Genomic DNA, 21,335 nt, shown 5'->3' on the forward strand with positions numbered 1-21,335 from the left:
AGAGGACGTTCCCACCATCATTATTGTCCTGGGAGAGTCTTCCAGCAGATCCATTCCCAGCTGCCTTCAATGTAAAGGGAAGAAAGAAAAGAGAGTGAGGGAGAGTCTGGCAAATCCGATAAAGACGGATGGAGGGGATTGAGACAAAGGCACCTGCCGGCATTGTGTCAGCTCCAACTCACCAGCTCAAAAACAAATTCATTCATTATCCACCAGCCTGGGCTGAAAGAGCCCCGGTGCAAACACTCCCACACACCCAGCTCTCAGTGAGACAGGCAGCCCGGAGGTGTACACACCATGGGCTCTTGCTGCTAATGGAATGCACAACCAGCTCTGTTGTAGCCAAGAACGATTCCTCTCCCAAAAGACACCAACTCCAAACAGCAAAGCTTCACCCAGGACCCTCATCATTTCACATTTTGTGTAGGATCGTCAGACAAAGCGGACCCTCACCTTTTCACACATTTCATTCATTCTCTGTCGTTCTTCAAGCAGAACAAAGAGATGAATTCCCACTACCCACAAATTCACACATACGCACTTGGCTTATCTTGCTGATACTCTCTAATACTTTCAGATTAGAGGGCACAGGCCAAAGGCCAACTTTGAGAGAAGGGATTCATTATTTCACCCCAAATCTGGTCATGTCCCTGTGCTTCTGGTCTTGTGCATAGCCCAACCTTCCTCCTGCTTGCTCACAGTACATACTTGTTCCTCATCCTCTGTTCTGCCCTCACTCAGCCTCAATCCCCTGTCCAAAAGACCATGATGCCATCTGCAATCCAGATTTACTCCCTCTGTAGTCTTCTGCTCTCCATCCCTGTTGTTGCAACTCTGGCTTCAGTCATTGCCTAGGTTTCTGGCCTAGGCTTCTGCCACAGGCCTGCCAGGGGCCAATCTGCCCTCCTCCAAGACATTTTCTATCCTGTAGTCAGGAATGTCATTCAAAAACACAAAACCGTAGTTTACTTCAATGTTTCAATTTCTTCAGTGGCTTTCCATTGACTCTATTTAGGTAGAAATTCCTTAGGAGGCCCTACAAAGTCCTTCACAATCTGTTTTTATCTGCTCTATATCTTCCATCTAATTCATCCCCATTCCCATGGTGTTCTGTGCTCTAGCCAGGTCAAATTGCTCTTAGTTCTCCAAATGCATCTGCTGTCTCTTCCCTCCTGCTCTCCACAGATCCTCCGCTTTCCCTTACCTGAGAACATTCTTTCCCCACCACTTCACCTGGCAAACTCTTACTTGTCCTTCCACTTTGAGTATACATTTTACTTCTTCCAGGAAGCTTTCTCTGATTGACCTTTCTGGAAGTCTTAGGTGGATGCACTTTCCATAAAGTGCAATAGGATCCTTATTGTAACAAACTGGAACTGCCTATTTCTCTGATTTTCCCACCATGGGAAGTCTTTTGAGAGCAGTGATGTTATTTGCCAGGGTTACAGCTATAGTTTCAGTCTCTACCAAGTACCTGGAACACAGTAGATTCTCAGTATTGACTGATGAAGTGAATGAACAGAGGTGGGTAAGCAGGAAGAGAGTTAGTTGAGGTTATTTGGTTGCAAGCAAGAGAACCCACTTCTAGCCAATTCAAGCAAACAGGAATTCTGGCGTAGAAAGTCAAGTACTCAGGTTGGAAATACGCAAAAACCAAGACAGCTCTACATATCCAAGAATGTAGGCATGGTTATGTGACAGAAATAGGATGGTCAAATCGAAAAACACAAGCCATTTAAGTCTCTTTTTCACTTAGCTTAAGATTCAAATTCAAAAGAGACATCTAGGATAAGCCTAGTTTATTCATACACCTCGGCCTGGCTAAAAGACAGCAGGGCACACACGCAGCAGCTCTGATGAACCGTGTGCAATGGAAAGGCGGCAAGGGGTAGAACTGTAGGGAAAAGCGTAGATGTTGAAGGCCACAGCTTCCAAGTGCCCATGAACTCACAAGTCTGAGTTCTCATTAATAATATTTCAGAGATCACAGTTAGCTACTTGCTCTCAGAGTCAGGGTTGAGGGTTTTGGTGGGAGGGGAGAGAAAGGAGACCACTATGAGAACAGATTGGTCTATAACAATGGTGGACTCTTTTCTCTCATAGGACATAACGCTGATTCTCTATAAAAAGTAATATATTCACTTAGAAATATACCACATAAGAAATGCCAGCAAGAGCTTTGAAACACAGAGAACAACAATAATAATTGATAATGCACCGAAAGATGGGTTACAGGATTCCTTTAACCATCAAAATAAGTTTTCAAAAGTGACTTAGTAACTGTTTATATTTATGATTAAGATTAACCATTTTTTATTCTTTTTCTCTTTTCTAAGAGTAAAAGAGAGTCAGCAGGTTTAAATAAAGTGTGAAGAATTTAGAATCTATAACAAGATGTGTGCATGGAAAATAGAGACCGTGATACTTCTAAGCACATCTTCGTGTCTTGTGCTGTACACAGTAGAGAGCAGCATCCAGGAGCACACAATTTCAAGTCAAAGAAACCATGGCTTTGCCACTGACCACCCATGTGACCTTAAAGAAGTGATTTTTCTATGCTTCAGTTTCTTATCTGTACAACAAATCTAGTAACGCTTAATGTAATCGCTGTTTGGCTCTAATAGGATCTTGTATGTCAAGCTCTGAGAACAGCTCCTGGGACATAAGAAGTAATCTATGAATGACAATTAAGACTCAGTAAATATTTGTTAATTTTGATTGTGGATTTCTTACTACAAAAGTTATAAGGTTATGAAATAATTTTTTCATAATTTTTACAGAAACTGTGTCTTTTTCCAGCATTTAAATAAAAAAAGAACCTGGACCTTCCTGGTGTATTTTGACTGATGTTCTGCTTAAAATCAGGGGCAGAAACTAAATAGACACTCCTGTTCTCTCCCTTCTTTCATTGCACCCACCCATCCGTGGGAACCCGGCTTCCTGCCTACTGCCTGAAGCATCTCTTCTCCTTTTTGAAAGGGAAATGAGACAGCTCAGTAACATTTGGTAGCTCTTCTAGAAAGGAGACTTTGCCAGACTCCACCATCTTTTTCTGTCTGATTTACTGTGGTCCCCAAATAGAGGCTGGCTGTTTTTTCATCTCACATATCCATTGGGAAGGTTAGAACAAAACATATGAGACTTGTGAAAATGGAAGGAAATGGAAACCAAACGTAAGTGCAGTCAAGTGGTGATGGACAGAGATCTGAAGTATTGGTGAGTCACACGGTCTGACAGACTTTATCATTTGCTGACTTGGCAGGAGATTTATCCGGCATTCTAAGCCCCAATCTTCTTGAAGCTGAGAGACCTTCCAGATAAGCAGCTGCAGTACTATTTGCAAACCTGCTGCTCAGCATGCTACAGCAGTAGAGATGCCCCTCGACACGCTCCCATATACCTTTGCAAGGGATGCCTTAAATCTCAGGTTTTGATTGTATCATTGTCCTTGTTATCATCACGCTGAAATTTCACCATCAGCCATGATCTCCCACGAGGTCCCTGCAATCGGCAACCTCCCCTTCATCGTCTTCAGAGACCAACACTCCTCTGAAAGAAGTTAACTCTCTGAGAAAATAGTAAGTCAGTATCTGAGATGACTTGGCTGTTTTTGCACAGCTGGAAGAGGATGAAGAGAGACTAACAGAAAGGTGGGTGCAGTCAAATACAGTAAGTAGACAGGCCGATTGAAGGAGACAGTGAGGAAGAAGCGCTGATCACAAGGAGCTGGAGAGGGCATGGAAATGTAGCGAGACAAGCACACCACGGACCACTCAGGAAGGAGGGAACCAGAGGCCACTGCGGCCTGAGGAGGAGCAACCGATGCTGGCCGGAGAAACAGATAATTCACCACCGATGCTGCAGAACCTTGAAAGAGAGACCAGAAAGGTGATTTAAGGAGTATTAGTTTTGGGTTCTGAAAATTATTCACTGAACCCCATGATGAGCGACAATCATGCTATTTTATACTAATATCACTGTCTCCACCAAGCTCTTTCATCAGCTGCAATAAATTCTTCCACTTTGGGGGAAATTCTACTTAGTCATCAAGAGCCAGCATCAATTTCAACTTCTCTTTGAAGCCTCCCAAGGAACTTTCAGGGCAATTGTAGCCTCACCCGTCTGTAACCTTTTATTCCTGTCTCTTCCACTTCACCATACTTCCTCCCCCAGCCCCTACCTGCTTCCACTGAACTGTGATTCCCTTGGAAATAGGCTTAGGTTTTGCTTATCATTATATTCTTATTTCCTCTCATCATACTTGTCTCAATAGATACTTACTGAATGGAAGGAAAAATAGATTGGCAGGACTCATTAAACTCATCCCTAACCAGAGTTATTTCAGTGGCCTATTTGAAACAAGAGTGCACCCCATTTGCCTCCCTCAGAGCCAAGTGTATTTCCAGCTCTCCCAGCAGAAGTCACCTCCCCTTTGCTATCCCATTCCTGGATCAGCTGCTTTCTACATGTGATAGTAAAACTAGCAAATCTCTCTCCAAATTCCAAATCTCATGAAGGGCCAGAACCTGCTAACACTGTGGCTTGATGTCCTTTTCCCCAAAATGAAAATATATTCATTCAGCAACTGCAATTCTTTCCATGGATTTAACCTAAACACTGAGGAAAACCTATTTTCAAGAGAAGGTCCACCAGTAACAGAATGAATGGAGTTTTTAAAAAAATTTTTTAGACGGAGTCTCACTCTGTCACCAGGCTAGAGTGCAGTGGCACAATCTCAGCTCACTGCAACCTCCACCTCCCGGGTTCAAGTGATTCTCCTGCCTCAACCTCCTGAGTAACTGAGATGACAGCGCCTGCCACCCTGCCTGGCTAATTTTTGTATTTTTAGTAGAGTCAGGATTTCACCATCTTGGCCAGGCTGGTCTCAAACTCCTGACCTCGTGATCCACCTGCCTCAGCCTCCCAAAGTGGAATGGAGATTTTTATAATACATGCCCCTTCTTGTTCTGACCCTAGACCTAATTAATCACAATCTCTCAGGCAAAACCCGGGACTCTTCTTTTTAACGAGTTCCTCAAGAGATTCGAAAGAATACTATGTTTGAGGATCATTATCTTAAGGAAATGAGACCAAGAAAATAAGACAGGAAGAGAAAAAGGGGAAAAAGAGCAAAGAAGAAGGGGAAGGAAGTTCAATAAAGGAGAAAGAGAAGTGCTTGCTATGGGCCAGGTACCATACAAGAAAATGCAAAATATACAACATACATTTTTAAAAAGTGCTGATACATTGAAAGTAAAAGTGTAAAAAGATATATTAACCAAAATGTTGACTGAGGAAAATACTAATAAAAATAACATTTTGGTGGGGATAATATAATAAGTCCCTCTTGTTCCAATCACTAACCAAAAGTCCTCCTGAAATCTGAAATTCTATAATAATCAGTAAGAGGAAGAACACCAAACATAAAATCAGAAAATATAGGGATAAGTTATGTCTCTGCCTACTAGCTGTATAACTTCAGAAAAGTTACTTAAATCTCTGGGTCTCAGTCTTCCCATAAGTTGGTTTAAATTGTGGAAGAATCATGTAGATATAATACCACGCTATTTTCACAGTTAGTAGTCTTTCTTGTTCTGTAGTGTTAATAAACGTGTGTAGAAGCTGCAAACATTACATATGATTAAAAGCACTATGTAGATGCAAACTATTATAAGGAGAATGTAGCTAATATTTATTGAATGATTACTGTGTTTCAGAAAATATGCAGTGTTTAAAATACATTTATTTGTCATTGTGGTAGTGATCCTACAAGGGAGGTTCTATCACCATTTTCACTTAACAAGCAAACGACCTAAAGCACGGAGAAGTTAAGCAACGCTCCTAAGCTCACACAGTTCGTAAACGGCAGACCTAAAATTTGAACCAAAGCAATTTGATTCTAGAGCCCACGTTCTTAATCACAACACTATAAGAAACAATCAGAAACTCTTCCTGATATATGAATCAGGAAACTATTTTCAATGAGTAGTTCCAGCTTTACCATTTTCTCTTGATCTCCTTGGAGTAACTTCCTTCCCTTCCCAAACCAATCATCCTGCTGTTTGGTTAGTTCACGATTTACAGTTTTTACTACCATCCTCTTCCCTAAGACTGGCCACCACAAATGCAGCACCTAAACTATGTGGTGTGGAGGTGATCAGCTTCTCAGTCTCACATGCCTGTCTATCTACTGATTCGTTTCTGTCCTTTGCTTCACAGCCTGGCTTTCTGAGAGAAGTTACTCCATTTCCTCGCGTCCTAAAGACAACTATAGTCTCTACCATTTTTTAATTCAATGGATAGTTTTCATCTTCTATCTTTTGTAATCGTTGTGCAGCATTTGACACTATTAGCAACTCTATCTTTGAAATTTTACCCTCCTCTGACTTCTCTGCCCTGGTTTCCCCTGGTCTCTAGTGGCTGGAATCCAGTGTGCTCCACGAGCTCTTCTTCATCCTGCCCATCCATTAAAATCAATGTGCTCCAGGATCGCCCCAGCAAATGTGCTCTCCCTGGAATAGCTCACCTGATGTCCAGGTCCAAATATTTAGACGATCTCCATGCTGAGCCCGGCCATGAACCTTTTTAAAACACTACTCTCTCAACTTAAATTGCACTGACCATCCCTCACTTCTCCACATTGCTAATTTCTGTTCCTCATTTTAAGTTATAACTTAACTTCCTCTTTCAGGAAGCTTTGCTATAACTCCCTTCTCCGCACCCATTGAAGAGGTTAGAAGTCCCTTTCCTTTACTTTGTACTTTTCAAACAATTGTTTTCTGTATAACATCTGTGTGATGGCCTTTGTTCCTCAATAGGCTGTGAAGTTCATGGGAAATTGTTTAGAAATTATTTCTCCTCTATATTCTCGGCAATTAGCACAGTGCCAGGTGCACAGAAGGTATTCAGTATGGATTTTTTGAACGAATGAATGAAAGAATGAAGTGAAATAGCAAGGAGAAGCATTTGGGTACAGCTCCTAAAGCAGGAAACACTGTGACTGGCAACCAGAACTTCACATCATCCACAGTTGCTAGTACAGCACAACGCACAGCTTTACTTTCCCCTAAAAATATAAACTCCCTCCAAAGCTGTGTTTGTGCAAAGACTGCAATGAAAGAAGCACTTGTTTAAACAGAAAGGTCTCTGGCAATTAGCAAACATGGGACAAATCCAAGATCCACTAACTTTTCAGGGGCTTTGTGTTTGCAGTTAGATGTATGGAAGCGCTTACGAAGAACGAGATTCCCTCTTCACAGAAAAGAAAACATGTGAGTTACACGGCAATGCCTCTCATCATCAAGGATGCCATCTAGAAAATCAGGGTTTGAATTTCTCTGAAAAAGTAATCCTCAGGGATTGGGTCAAGAGTGGGGCAGGGATCCTCTGGATTTCCATCTACTCTAAAGAAAGGCTTCTCCCTGACCCCTCAGATGGAGCAGGAGACAAAGATCCCAGCTTGCAGGCAAGCTAGTTCAGGATCAGAATACAGCTCTTACCAGAACGACAGAGGGGCAGGACATACACGGCATAAACAACACAGGCTGCCTTTGGGGTCCATGTGCCTGTGTTCATGCATGTGGCTACGTGCATGGAAACACACATGCCCCGGCCTTTGCCCCTGTTGAGAATCTCTCCTGGGTGAAAGAGAACGACCTATGGCCTTGACACCCCACCTCACCGCAACGTAGTGAGGGCAGGACATCCCCTCCCCTTTACTGGCCCCTGGCCCCAGCTTCACTCTGCAAAGTCTGGGAGGGAGACTGGGGCATTTTCAAGGATGATTCCAATTCTAACTCTCTGTGGTCCTACTGAAAATCAGTTATTTTAACGCTCTGCCTTTATGCTGAAGCGAACAAAGGGGAAACACCAGATAGGTATTAAAATTAAAATAAGTCTTTGGAATGAGAGGACTTGGATTTGTGCCCTGTCTCTAACATGTGCTTGCTGAGTGACTGTCAGAGCATTTCTTAACTTCCCTGAGTCCCCAGTCTTAAAGTAAAACTACGCTTACCTTCTTCAAAGGGTTTTTGAGAAGATCAGGTTGTAGCTTAAGGGCAACGTTGTATTCATCTCTAACTACCGAGCTGGAGTGCCTGAGAGGCTGAATAAAAGAAATCTTTACCATCAAACACATCTTTATTTTGGCAGAGATAAATAAGAGGGACAGATCAAGGCAGAAATGTCCCTAAATGACAATCAGGCACCCGCCCCGGCCAGCCATGCCCAGAGACCTCCACCCATTTCAGACAAGTCTCTCTGTGGGTATCCTCCCAGCTCCACAGAGCAGTGTAACTTTGCATCTGGGCCCTTTCAGTCGGCCTTTCTTATGAAATAAGCCCACCCTCCAGGCCAACCCTGGACTGGCCGACCCCCCAGGGAAGTGGGGAGTGGGACAGGAGAATTCGCAGGAGACAGGTAACATCTGTAAGAGGTGGGTGCGGGGCGGCCAGCGACAGGCAGGAGGCATCGATTGCCTGGCCAGACGGCAAAGCCCCTGTTTGTTCTCATTGCAGCTCTCCAAGAGCCAGCGATCTGCCAGGCACCAGCTTTATTTGTAGGTGAGGGTCATTAATTTGAATTAATAGCACTGCACTGGTCGGGGCTTCGTTTTGCTTTGTTTCCTTCCTGTGAACGCCACAGACTTCTTTGTTGCCTGGTTCCGCGAGTGGGAAGACACTGTGAACAAGCATCCAATTAGCCAGAAAAACAAAATCTGCCTGGATTCCCGCTTCAGCCACAGGCCTCTCCCTCGAAAGCCTGGAGACCACACTCCACACACTGGCTGCTTCTGTTTAATTTGCCCCTTCTGGGAGCATTCCCGCTCTTCCCTGCCCTTCTAACCCATACAGTCATCATCCCTACCCCAGGGACATTATTATCTCCCAGTTACCCCCACCTGCTGTGCCCCTGCTCACGCTACTATGGAAATAATACCCATCCCATAGGGACAGAGTGAGGATCAAACATAATGTATGCCAAGGCTCAGTGTCTGGCTGAGGTAGACCTCGATAATTGTGAGGCCATCCCTCAGGAAGGGGTGTGGCATGTCTCATTGCCCCTGCCCTCTGGAACTGTAAATGGGTTTAGGTGCATACAGCAGACAAGAGTAATGGAAGACAAGAGGCCCCCAGAATCTCAGCCAGAGTGGCCCCCAGCAGCCTTACAGAGTCAGAAACAGCCCCTGGAAGCTGAAGGAGTCTCTGATCTCCATCTGAACAATCACCAACTATGCGTGGTAGGTTTGCCCACCACACCTCCTCTCTGCCTCCAACCGTGGCCCTGCCACCTGCACCTGCTTTTCCTCCCCGATATTTATAAACAAGGCATCTCCTTCGCCAGCTGAGAAACAGAGAAAGCTCAGAGAGCTGGTCTACAGCAGGCTGCCCTCAGCCATAGCAGCCCCACAAGAGAACCCTTTCAACACTGAGCACGTCTGTATTCAAACACTAGACCACCGCGTGGAGGTATGGGCTTTCAGACACAACCAGGCTTGCAAGAGATTAGAGTGCCACCTTCAATGATTAATGAGGTGAGTTTTAGACACCCCACTTCCTGCTCCAGAGAAAAATTGTCCAAATGGCTTGCTGTGGTTGAACTACATGAAGGCCCAAAGGCAGCTCCTGGACAGCTTTTGTGTCTGGACTGGTGGGCAGAGGGCTTTCCACAAGGGGAAATAGATAAAGGAGAACAGGGCTCTCTGATGGCTTCTTATCACGACTCTTGGCTCCAAAGAACTGCAGCCTTCTAAAAAGACAAGCACTTTTTGTCACCTTGATGAAGTGTGGAAAGGTCTCAAGCATCTGCAGTAGAAAGGGCCACCACAGGGATCCTGGAACATCAGTAATTCAAACATGTCCTTATACAATCATCTCTCAATGCCAATGCATCTGCTGCTGTATCTGAAAGGGGTTGCCAACCTGTGAAAGCCCATTATGACTCACTGCAAATCCAGATTCTCTCCCTTACCCACCACCTTCTCCTTCCCTCCCCTCCCTACCAGCCCCACCAAACTGCAAAAGACCAAGAATGGTGGCCCTAGAGCCAACTGGAAGGAAATCACTTGTAGCAGGTGGCACCACCTGTCCTCATCTAGTTCTAGCCAAAACAATCCACTCTCCATCATTCCCAACTGTGGGAAAAGTTTAACTGGTTCAGCGTGAGCTCAGCCTCATCCAGGCAAGGAGAGAGGAAGAGGAATGGCTCTAGTTCCTGCCGTGAGCCAGTTGAGAAAGACAGTAGTCGGCAGCATGGTTTGCCATCTCCCACTTCCGCTTCTGGGTTCTAGCAGAGAGTGACCCTGCTGTCAACCTTCTTGGCCTCCAAGATGCTAACTGAACACCTGTGTGCCTGTTCTGCCCCTTGCTCAGGTGTCTGGCTGCAAGATCTTCCACCTGCTTAGCTGCTTTCCACAGCAGCAGGCTGGAGGAACCACACACTAGAATAAAGGCACCAGTCTATGCTGGACTGCCCAATCCCCCTTCTTCCTGAAAACCATCACTTTCTATCTTCACTCAAATGTCCCTGAACTTCTAACCCTGGTAAAATCTTCTGAACCAAATTCTTCTCTCCCCCTGCCCACCACTCCCAATTTAATTTCCTTCTTTACGTCACTGGTTCCATAGCTCACTGAATCACTTTGCTTTCCATGTAATGAGCCTCCAATATTTCAGACTTTCCAGGACACCCATCAGGCCACTTATCAGCACTAATTTGCCTCCTGCTCCAGATTCTATTTCTCACTAGTCCCTGTGGAACCCTCCACTCTTAAACTAAGAAAGTTAAATGCTTTCTTTCTGTGGAAGAAGGAAACTTAGAGTAATCATGCAAGCTAAATAACTAGAGTCTGTGTAACTATATCAAGATGACCCTGAAATGGTAGGGGTCTAATGGTAGGAGAATTGTCTCTATTATTATCAAAAATCTGGAAGTCCAAACACTGCACTTTTCTCCCAAACCCCGAATGAATATGGCTCCCTTGGGTCCATGCATGAGACACATTAGGTGGTATCCTCTAAAAATTCTGGGCACATCTTCTCATTCTCCAGAGAGGATCAATAACAGCATTAAGTTTCTTCCACGAGTGCATGCTGATCACATCCTTGAAGCTTGATCTTGGGGTCTGCAATGTAGATGTGTGTCTTTTAACACTGTTAAGCTACTGAGAAGTCTTAACAGTGTTGTCTGTCACTCAAGTGACAAGAAAGAGTGTCATGAGCTATATTTGGCATTGACTTGGCCCTTATTAGAGTGTTATATGCAGTTTGGGGATTCTAATTTTCCAAAAGGTACAGAGAAATTGGAGGGGGTCCAAGACAGAGCAGTGAAAATGATTAAAGGGGTGGAGAGTGAAAACTCAGGAAAAAGGTTAAATGAATGTAGGTGATTTATCAAAGGCAGAGAAAAATGAGGGTAGACCACATATCTTTAAATAAAGGAGACATTATTTTAAGGGCCCACAGCCATTGTGTTTTGATATAGGGCTACATCAGAGAAAGATGGTCTTGATGGTATTTGAGTATTAAACAGGTCAGTCTGTACATGTGTTCATTAATTTTCTAAATCATTGAAATCAGATAAGGAACTAATGAAAATCATTTTTCTGATACACTCAAGAAAAAAAAACCCTCCATCCTTATAAACGTATTTAATTTTCATAATAATTCCAAAATAAAAAAAATTGAGTATCTCGGAAACCAATAGCCCAAGAGCACCTAGTAGTTAACCTGGATTCAGAACTCGTGATGGCAATCCTGGGGTCTTTGATTTCCACCACTGCGGCCTCAGCCAGGACCCCCATTCTCAAATGCTCAGGTTGATTTCATCTGGAAGAGAGGGCTACGTGGCCATCTGAGGTAGGGTGGTCATCACTCTTTCTTTTAAGCTACTGTGAAAACTAAGAAAGGAATTTCTCCCTAATGTATGAATCACAATTTCCTCCAGATTATTTTTCCTTGTGCCCCAAAAAGTCAATAGACCTAAGTTTTTCAACTCTTAAGGTTTTTATCTAATGGTTGGGTAAATGGTAAAGCTATGAAAGGAGCCAGAAGATAGCTCCAGAGAAGTTTACAGGTGAAAGGGTGAGACCAGTTTTGGACATACTGAGTTCAGGGCTCTGAGACCTCAGTATCCAGGTGGAGAGGCTCATCAGAAAGCCAGGCACAGTGGGTCTGAAACGGGTGAATGCCTGCACTCAAGCTTTAAATTTGAATATCAGTGTGTGTGTGTGTGTGTGTGTGTGTATGTGTGTGTGTACAAGGCATCTGACACCCAAGAACGGGGGCCTCCTCAGGGAATATGGGTAACACGAGAGTGCAGGGGCCAGACCGGAACCCTGCAGAATGGCTCCTGAAGGAGGCAAAAGAGGGAACATTCAAGTGAAGGAGGGAAACGTACAACAGGGGTAGTTTATAGAAATAAAAGGTACAATTCTCCAAGAAGGTATCACAGTAATGAACATTTATGCATTGAACATAGGAACAGAGAAAGATATTTGAAGTAAATGGTGTAGGAGATTTTAGTGAAACTCTCATGAACTGAAAAACCAAATAGACAAAAAAGTAATGGTAGACAGTATTTGAATAACACGATTAACAAACCTCATATGTATCTGCATATATGCGTATACATACAAAGAAGAGGATATGTATTTTCTGAAATGCCCATCAAACATTGATTAAAAACATGATCATAGTTTAACTAAAAGGAAAACTTCAACATGTTCCAAAATACACAGGTCATTTTCTGACCTGAATGTAATAAAACTAGATACCAACAACAAAAAAAAGGACAGCAAAATAAGTAAACAAATACCTACTGTTTGGAAATTTTAAAATATTCTTCTAAGGAATTCTTACATGCAACAATGTAATTAAAATCATACTAGAGACTACTTAGAATGAACTACACTAAAAACACAGAACCCAAAGCAATCTTTAAGGAATCAGAATAATTTGGCATAATGTAAGTCAAGAGAATAGAGGATCAAGAAAGGAATTATCAGCAGCAGTGACTAAAAAAATAAAGACTAAAATTGTTCATTGGATTTGGCAATAAAAAAATCATTGGTGACTTTGCTAGAATAATTTCAACAGATCAGGATCCTTTTAACATTTTAATAGAATAATTAAGATGCTATTGGTAAAACAGAAAAATGACTAAAAGGTGAGGAAGTAGAGACATAAAGTTTAAAACACTCTTTTGAAATGTTTAGATGAGTATGAGAGAGAAAAATACAAAAGTAACTAGATTAGGATTCAGAATCAACAGAGGTTTGCTTAATTTGTTTGTTGTTTTTGAACTGGAGAGACTTAGGTATCTAGAGAGGATAAGGACGGGAGACTATTAGGAAGAAAACAAAACAGGTTGGCATGGTGGCTCACGCCTGTAATCCCAGCACTTCGGGAGGCCAAGGCGGGCGGATCAACTGAGGTCGGGAATTCAAGACCAGCCTGACCAACATGGAGGAACCCAATTTCTACTAAAAATACAAAATTAGCCAGGCTTGGTGCCGCATGCCTGTAATCCCAGCTACTCGGGAGGCTAAGGCAGGAGAATCACTTGAACACAGGAGGCAGAGGCTGTGGTGAGCCGAGATTGTGCCATTGCACTCCAGCCTGGGCAACAAGAGTGAAACTCTGTCCCAAAAAGAAAAAGAAGAAAGAAAGGAAACAAAACACCATGAAGAGAGAGAACAGTAGTTGGCAATGTAGGACATGGAGTCAACACAGAAAGACCGGGAAGGGGAGGTGAAGAGTCGCAGACAGAAAGGCTGACTTTGAACAGAAGACACACTTCATTTTGTCGATTAAAAGAGAGGAAGTAAGAGTAGATGTGGCTACATGTCATTTAGGGTGACATACAGGATGTTGTTTATCAGCAAAGGAAGAGATGAGCTAGTCTTCCAAAATTGAGTGGCATTGAGGTTGACCAGGCAATACGATCTAAGCCCATAATAACAACCGCTAAAATTATTAATGCTGATTTATAAATACTAACTAATTCAATTCTATGAAAAACTAAGAGCTTCATAAGGAAGCAGCCCCATGCATTATTATTGCCATTTTCAAAAGTAAGGAGTCCAAGGGACAAAGACGCTAATTAGGTAAACCATCCGGGTCATACAACTAGCAAGGGAGGCCAGGACTGAAGGAGGCCACGCTCTCCAGTGCTATGGTACACTACATAGGTATGTTAAATTAACTCCAAGTCTTTGTTTTTTTTGCTGGAGGATTTAAGCTTGGGCACAAAATATATAGGTTTATCAAAGCAAGCAGGAGTGCGTCACCAACTGTCTCACTGGAGTTCATCAAAGTTCTGTTGCTTCTGTTCACCGCAGCCTATTGCTCTCTGCTGGAGAAGTCACCACAACCTGGCCCAACATGCCAGCCCTCCATCAGGGGTAATTTATAAGCCTGTAGAGACAGGCTGTGAAGCTGATGAACCCAGCTGCGGGTGGAGCGGGTCCCATGATTGATTCACTCGCTGCTCCTCTGCTCAGCCATTTCACCCTGATCAGGCTACACTGCCTGGCTCGCCACGTTCATCCGTCACCCCGCAAATACCAACACCGCAGGTCACAGCACCATCTTTTGTATTTTGTTTTCTTTTTACGTGGGATCCTGGAAGCGCTGTGGCTTATCTCTGCCCCGCCCTTGGATGCCGACCCACCATAGCCATACCTGCGAGAGACCGCTGAAGAGAGACGCTGGTGAACCAGGCGGCAAATGTGAAGCACAGATTAAGAATCCAGTCTGGGAGGTCTTCCAGGTGAGCCTTCCTAAGTGGGACATGGGGGCGAAGGAGCCCGCACCTGCTAACAACCTCAGCACAGGCAAGCACATGTTGTAAACTTCTTCCTCTGGAGTAGTCTTTCAGATAATGCTCTATGTATCCCCAAAATATAGTGGCATGTCATTCTGTTTCTCTGCAACAGGCTTTAGATGTCACTTACAGACAGCTACAAAATGCTGTCAGGGAGCCAGCAGAGGTTTTGTGGCGAGAGAACCATGCACATTGTCACAGAACTGTACAGAAAACAAGTAGAAAGGGTGAAAAGGGAGAGTGTAAAGAAAGAGAACTTGATGTTTCATCCATACATCATAGCCAGGCTGGAGTTTCAGTGTTACACACTCTTTTTTTTTTTTTTACAAATGTGTTTTTTATTTGTACATATTTATAGGTGTACATGAGATGTGTTACATGAATATAATGTGGTAATCAAGTCTGGATATTTAAGGTATCCATCACTTAAATACATTTTTGTAAAGTATAGTCATCCTAAGCTATCAAACCATGAATTTATTCCTTCTATCTTACTATAGGTACCCTTTAACCTACCTCTTTCCATCCTTTCCCCTCACCCCCACTCACCTGTCCCAGTATCTGTGATCTATTTTACACTACCTTTATATGTTCATAATTTTTAGATCCTACATATGAGAACATGGAATATTTGTCTTTTTGTGCCTGGCTTATTTTACTTATAATGACTTTCAGTTCCATCTGTGTTGCTGCAAATGACATCATGATAAAATAAAATTAAATTAAATTTAAAAAAACCTAAAAATAGAACTGCCATTTGATCAAGCAATCCCACTATTGGTTATCTATCCAAAGGAAAAGAAATCAATATATCAAAGAGATACCTGCACCAGCCTGTTTATTGTAGCACTATTCACAATAGCAAAGATACAGAATCAACCAAAGTGCCCCCTCAACACACACACACACACACACACACATGCGCGCGCGCATACCCAATGGAATATTGTTTAGCCACAGAAAAGATAGTGTTACACTTAAAGCCAAAAGTTAATCTTATCTCCTGTGCGACTTCACAAACAAAATATCTCGACCACAGAGAAATGAGGTGGGAATCTTCCCCTTACACAAACTTCCTGGTGCACAGACCAGACCCCAGGCCCAGACAGAGGAGCCCACCCCCAGGGGCACTGCCGCCGCCTCATTGCTGTGTCCCTCCCCAGGAAGGCCCGGGCCAGAGAGGCAGCTTTGCGAAGGGATCAGCAAGGTGGAATAAAGGCCTGGCCTGTTGCACCGATCAGGGACAGCTCTGAAGGATGAAGCCAGCTTCCAGAACCCCCTTTGGGGTCAGCTGAGGCCTCTGACCTGACTATAGAGCTGCTGGGCCCTGCTTCCCTCCTCCTGCTCTCAATCACTGCCTGGGATGGAGTGTTTCCCCAGGAACATGTCTCATGGCACTTAGGAAACGGAGTCCATGGAGTTGAAAGGTGACTAAGACACTAAATGTATCAGAACTAATTGCAACGATGGGAATAGTAGGATGTTTTCTGAACCCAACTAAGAAAATAACAGCTATTTACAGTGAAACAAGAATGCTTTAAGTAAGAGAATAATAGCTTATTGAAAATGATTTATCAACTGCCACATACCTCGGCAGAGTCTGTGTGATCCTTCCCTTGTCTGGGTCAAGCACATTCATTTGAGATTGTCTCAGAGGAAGACCACTGGCTCTTTCTCTTATGGCTCCCAGGTGCTGGAGATGACACTGGCCTCTGCCTGTATGGAAACAGCCTATGGAAAAAAAATAGAAGTAGGAAAGAAAAAACAGAGGAAGAAGAGATTTTAGGATTGGCTAGTGATAGGAGATAGCCTGTTGAGGAAAGGATTAAAAGACATCCGTCTGACATGAGGGTCACCAGGGAAATGTGTCACCACTGTGCTTCCTTGGCCACGAAGCCAGGTTGTCTCTGCAGCTTGGAGGTGCATTTGTCTGGACACACATAGCCACCAGCACCACAAATCAACTGCATGTGGAACAACTGACAGCCCTCTGGGTGTTTTGGAGTTATTCGGCTTTACCTGGAAAGGTGCTGTAAAAGGTAACTACAGCTGGATATGTCACACCTGGTCTTAGTGTGAGCCACTTGGCATCGCTGGATGTCCATTATCTCACTCACTTATGTGAAATGCCAGTACCCTTGGGCCTTTGAGTTTGCCACCGCTTTTTTAAAATTTTAGATTCTAGGGGCACATGTGCAGGGGTATTTTTTGGTTTTGTTTTTGTTTTTTTTTGTTTTGTTTTGAGATAGAGTCTCACTCTCGCCCAGACTGGAGTGCAGTGGCATGATCTTGGCTCGCTGCAACCTCTGCCTCCCGGGTTCAAGTGATTCTCGTGCCTCAGCCTCCTGAGTAGCTGGGATTACGCCATCACACCCAGCTAATTTTTGTATTTTTGGTAGAGATGGGGTTTTGCCCTATTGGCCAGGCTGGTCTCAAACTCCTGGCTTTCTGCCTGCCTCGGCCTCCCACAGTGCATGTGCAGGTTTTTACATGGATATATTGCATGACTGAGGTTTGGGCTTCAGTTGAATCGTCACCCATAGTGAACATAGTACCTGATAGGTAGATGTTTAGCCCTTTCTTCTGTCCTTCCTTGCCCCCTCTAGTAGCCTCCAGTGTCTACTGTTCTTATCTTTATGTCCATGACCAATGTTTAGCTCCCCCACATAAGTCAGAAGGTGTGATATTTGGTTTTCTGCTCCTGCAATAATTCATTTAGGGTAATGGCCTCCAGCTGCATCCATGCTGCTGCAAAGGACATTATTTCATTCTTTGTTATGGCTGCATAGTATTCCTCGGTTGCCACACCTTTTTGATTGACCTTTGACAGACCTTTCAACATACTGAATTTCATATCTTTTTAAGCAGATGTATTGATTCAATTTTTCTGGTCAGCTCAATGGTACAGGAACTAGAAGAAAGTGCTGGAAAGCATATTAAACACGAGAGCCTCCTCTAGAAGTGGTGGTGCCTTTCATAATAATCTAAGGGGCAAGAAGGGAAAAGGAAGGATAAGTAAGTTCACTCTTAGAAAGAATACAAGGAAGCAGAAGGCAGCTGGAGATGGCAGTTGGAGACGGCCAAAATTACTGACATTCTGATCCACGTGAGTGAATTTAAGAGCAAAGAAACAATATCTATATGTCCTTTAAAAACCTCAATTACGAAGGTTTGCTTCCTCCACGGAGGTGTCACAGACAGCTGTGGTCCCAGAAAATAAACCCACCCTCTTTCTTCCTAGTTTCCAGCAGTTCTCAAGAGCCAGCGCTGCCCAGGCAAAGGAGAAAACAGCCGTCCCTATTGAGTCCTCCTGCTGGATTCCAGTTTCTTTTGGTGCCCTCCTTCCCGGCCAGGCCTTTCGTTATACTTGGGCCAGAGTAGGTTTTGCAGGTAAGCGTGGGTTAAGAAGCCGTTTTCCCTGGATTTTAGTGGCGTGCTGGGCCGCCATGCTGCGTGCTCTGCCAGCCAAAATTCCTGTGTTTTGTGTTGCTTAATCTTCAACATTTACAGATGGTGTGTCCATAAGATTCTCCACCATTAAAAATTAAGCTTAATATGTTACTTAGAACTGAGTTCTATTATTTCCCAAATGCACTCTCCTCCTCAATTTCATTTCTAAAATATATCTGACAGGCAACCGGCAGTCTGGGGATATTGCAGAAAGTGGGACGTAGTATGATTACATGAAAATTACAAAATTCTGCCGGTCATCCTCCTGCCCAAGCTGTCGGTCTCAGGCTCCTCCCCATCTTAGTCATAAAATGCCCAGTGATCGCTCAGAACTGCTCGTTAAAAATCAGGGGTAAATAGCGCATAGCTCACCAAGGCAGCAGGTCTCTCAAGGGTGAGCTCCTACTTAGAGTCTCACCGTTTTTTGTTTTGCCTCTACTGTACCACTCACTAATCCTGGCTCAGTCACAAACCTCTTAGGTGCCTCAGTTTTTCCAAGTCTCAAATGGAGGTAACATAAAAAAGCAGGTAACTTAAATAATATGGGAATCGTTCATGAAAGGTTAGGAGAAAACGTACTACTGCTGTTATTTCTGGATTAATCTGTTCTTAATATATTATGTTAAGACATTAATTCCCCGACCCACCCACTTTTCTGGAATTTTTTTTTTTTTGAGACTGAGTCTCACTCTGCCACCCAGGCTGGAGTGCAGTGGCGCGATCTTGGCTCACTGCAACCTCCACCTCCTGGCTTCAAGCGATTCTCCTGCCTCAGCCTCCTGGAATTTTTTAAAGCTTCCAGTTTTTAGGCAAATATTGCAGCTGCCTTCTGTGGGGGAGAAAAGACTGTGTGTGAGAGGAGAATGGAGACAGCACTAGCGGGAAAGACACAGCTCAGAGAGCAAGAGTAGAGGGGGGCCCAGAGACACCATAGACCCGGGGGGGACTTGCAGCCACAGAGAGGCCACCAGGACCCAGCCGTGCACCACAGGGGACAGCCAAGAGTCAGGGCCAGTATGCACCAAGTGTGTTTATTCAAGGGAAGGGGCAGGGGAGGAAAATCAGCTACTGGCTTCTGCATCTCCTCTCAGACGTCCCCAGATGGAATGCAACTGCATCTCCTGACTGGGAGGGCCGCTCTGAAAACATGACAGAGAGAGCAGTCGCAGGAGGACAGGATAACTCATCACACAGTATCACCTTTCCATTGCAGTAGTTTTTGTAGGTAGGAGGCCAGATGCAATAACAACTTATTGCCAAACTTACTCCAGCAGGCGTTGGAAATCTTTTCCAGATCAGATGGCTTCTGTGAGCTGGACGGCAGCCCGGCCGCCGAGATGATAACTGAGTTGACTCTGCTGCTCCCCAGTCTCCACATCTAGTTCAGTTCCATCACTGGAGTCACGCTGGTGATTACATTCTTCCATCCTGGGTTCTGCTCATGTGTCTGCTAAATGGAACAGTTAATTCAATAAACCCCGTTTCATTATCAATAGCGTTTTCCTTCAGATTATTCTGTTGGCTAGGATTTTTCTCTTATTGTGGCTACATTCCTTTTGTTATGAGAATCACTATTTTTCACGTTAGTCAGTTGCACTACTAATAATGCTCTGTGTCGTGGCCGAAAGCATCAGTTATCAACTCACTGAAAAGTCATCTTAGTGCAGCGTTCCCGTATCTCCAAACAGCAAATCCTGGCAGGAAACCACGGAAAGAACAGAGAAAGGTTACTGTGTTTCCCGCCACCCTTTGGACTTAATTTGTCAGGGAAGAGCCTTTACTGAAAACCCCAGGGTGTAGAGCAGTGCGACAAGGATGCAGAATGCGTGGGCTCGCTCAGAGAACCCTGCACCTTCACACTGGGAAGCCAGGCCCACGGCAGCCAAGTTGCTGGTAAGATGAAACCCTCCAAAGCCAAGCTGCCAACAGGGATTGTTCCACCAAAAGTGAAAAAGGAAAGAGAGAAAAAAATCTTTTCAAGCACACTGGACTTGACTAAGTCTCCAGAGCTCTGGAAGAAGTTTGGGTGAAAAGAACGACATCACAGGGGCTTTGTGAAGAACAACAGGCATCCTCTCCTCCATGAATCTGACCAAACAAAACCTTCAGGAAGTTCCAGTATGATCCTAATGTCCGCAGCCCCTGGGATGCTCCATGGGGGAGGTGGAGGACAGTGGGGTGTCAGGGAACCAGAGAGTAGAAACTATTTTGCAGGAAAAAATAAGTAAATATGTGTTGGGTGGCTCTGCCATAGTGAGCCCGGGAGTAGGGAGAGAGACTGAGGTTAGCAGCCTTAGTTGTCACTTGAATGACTCCCCCATGTCACCATCAGCCTTTATTCTGTAGGAAGTTGTCAGTTCAACTCTTCGAGGGGCAGGTTTGTTATCAGCAAGCGGTTTACAGCCCCTAGGCTGTGCATTAATTAAAACGGCTTTGTGCCCAGCCTTATTCATTAGCACGCTGCTTCCTTAATCACTGCCTCTTCAGCCACCAGGACAATCTATAAATCTCCTCATATATGAAATAATGAAGTGGAATGGTTCAATTTATTACAATGTAATAAGTCAGGAGAAGGTGGAGGTGGACAAGGCTGCGTGGAAGTGGTTGCCTGCCCAGAGCCCTCCCTCCTCATTACCTGACACACAGCAGCAGTCAGAACCTGCCTGGGTCCCTCCCTGTCCCAGACTCTTGTGCCCTTTGCATCTGTCATCCAGACAGGCACAGACCTCAGAAGAAAGAATGGCTGGAGAGGAGCAGAAACAGTCCCAAAGGGGGCTGCAAGGCTGGCGGCTTACTCCACAAAGCTGGGGTCCGTGGAAGAGGGTGCTCACACCCAGGGGCTCATTAACTCTTCCAGAGGACCCTCAACTGGAGCACATGGGGACACTACCTCCTCTTCATGCAGTGAGGCTCCACGAGCAGAAGTCACCCACCCGGAGGCAAACAGTGAGCAAGCAAGAAAGAGATTCCTCCTGCACTCTTCTATGCAGAAGCCTCAACTGTCTAGCATGCACAGGAGCCTCTGCTACCTGCGCATAAGAACACCTTGGAGCTTTTAGAAC

This window comes from Colobus angolensis, unplaced genomic scaffold (assembly GCF_000951035.1).
Source record: "Colobus angolensis palliatus isolate OR3802 unplaced genomic scaffold, Cang.pa_1.0 Scaffold137, whole genome shotgun sequence".
NCBI classification, from domain to species: domain Eukaryota; kingdom Metazoa; phylum Chordata; class Mammalia; order Primates; family Cercopithecidae; genus Colobus; species Colobus angolensis.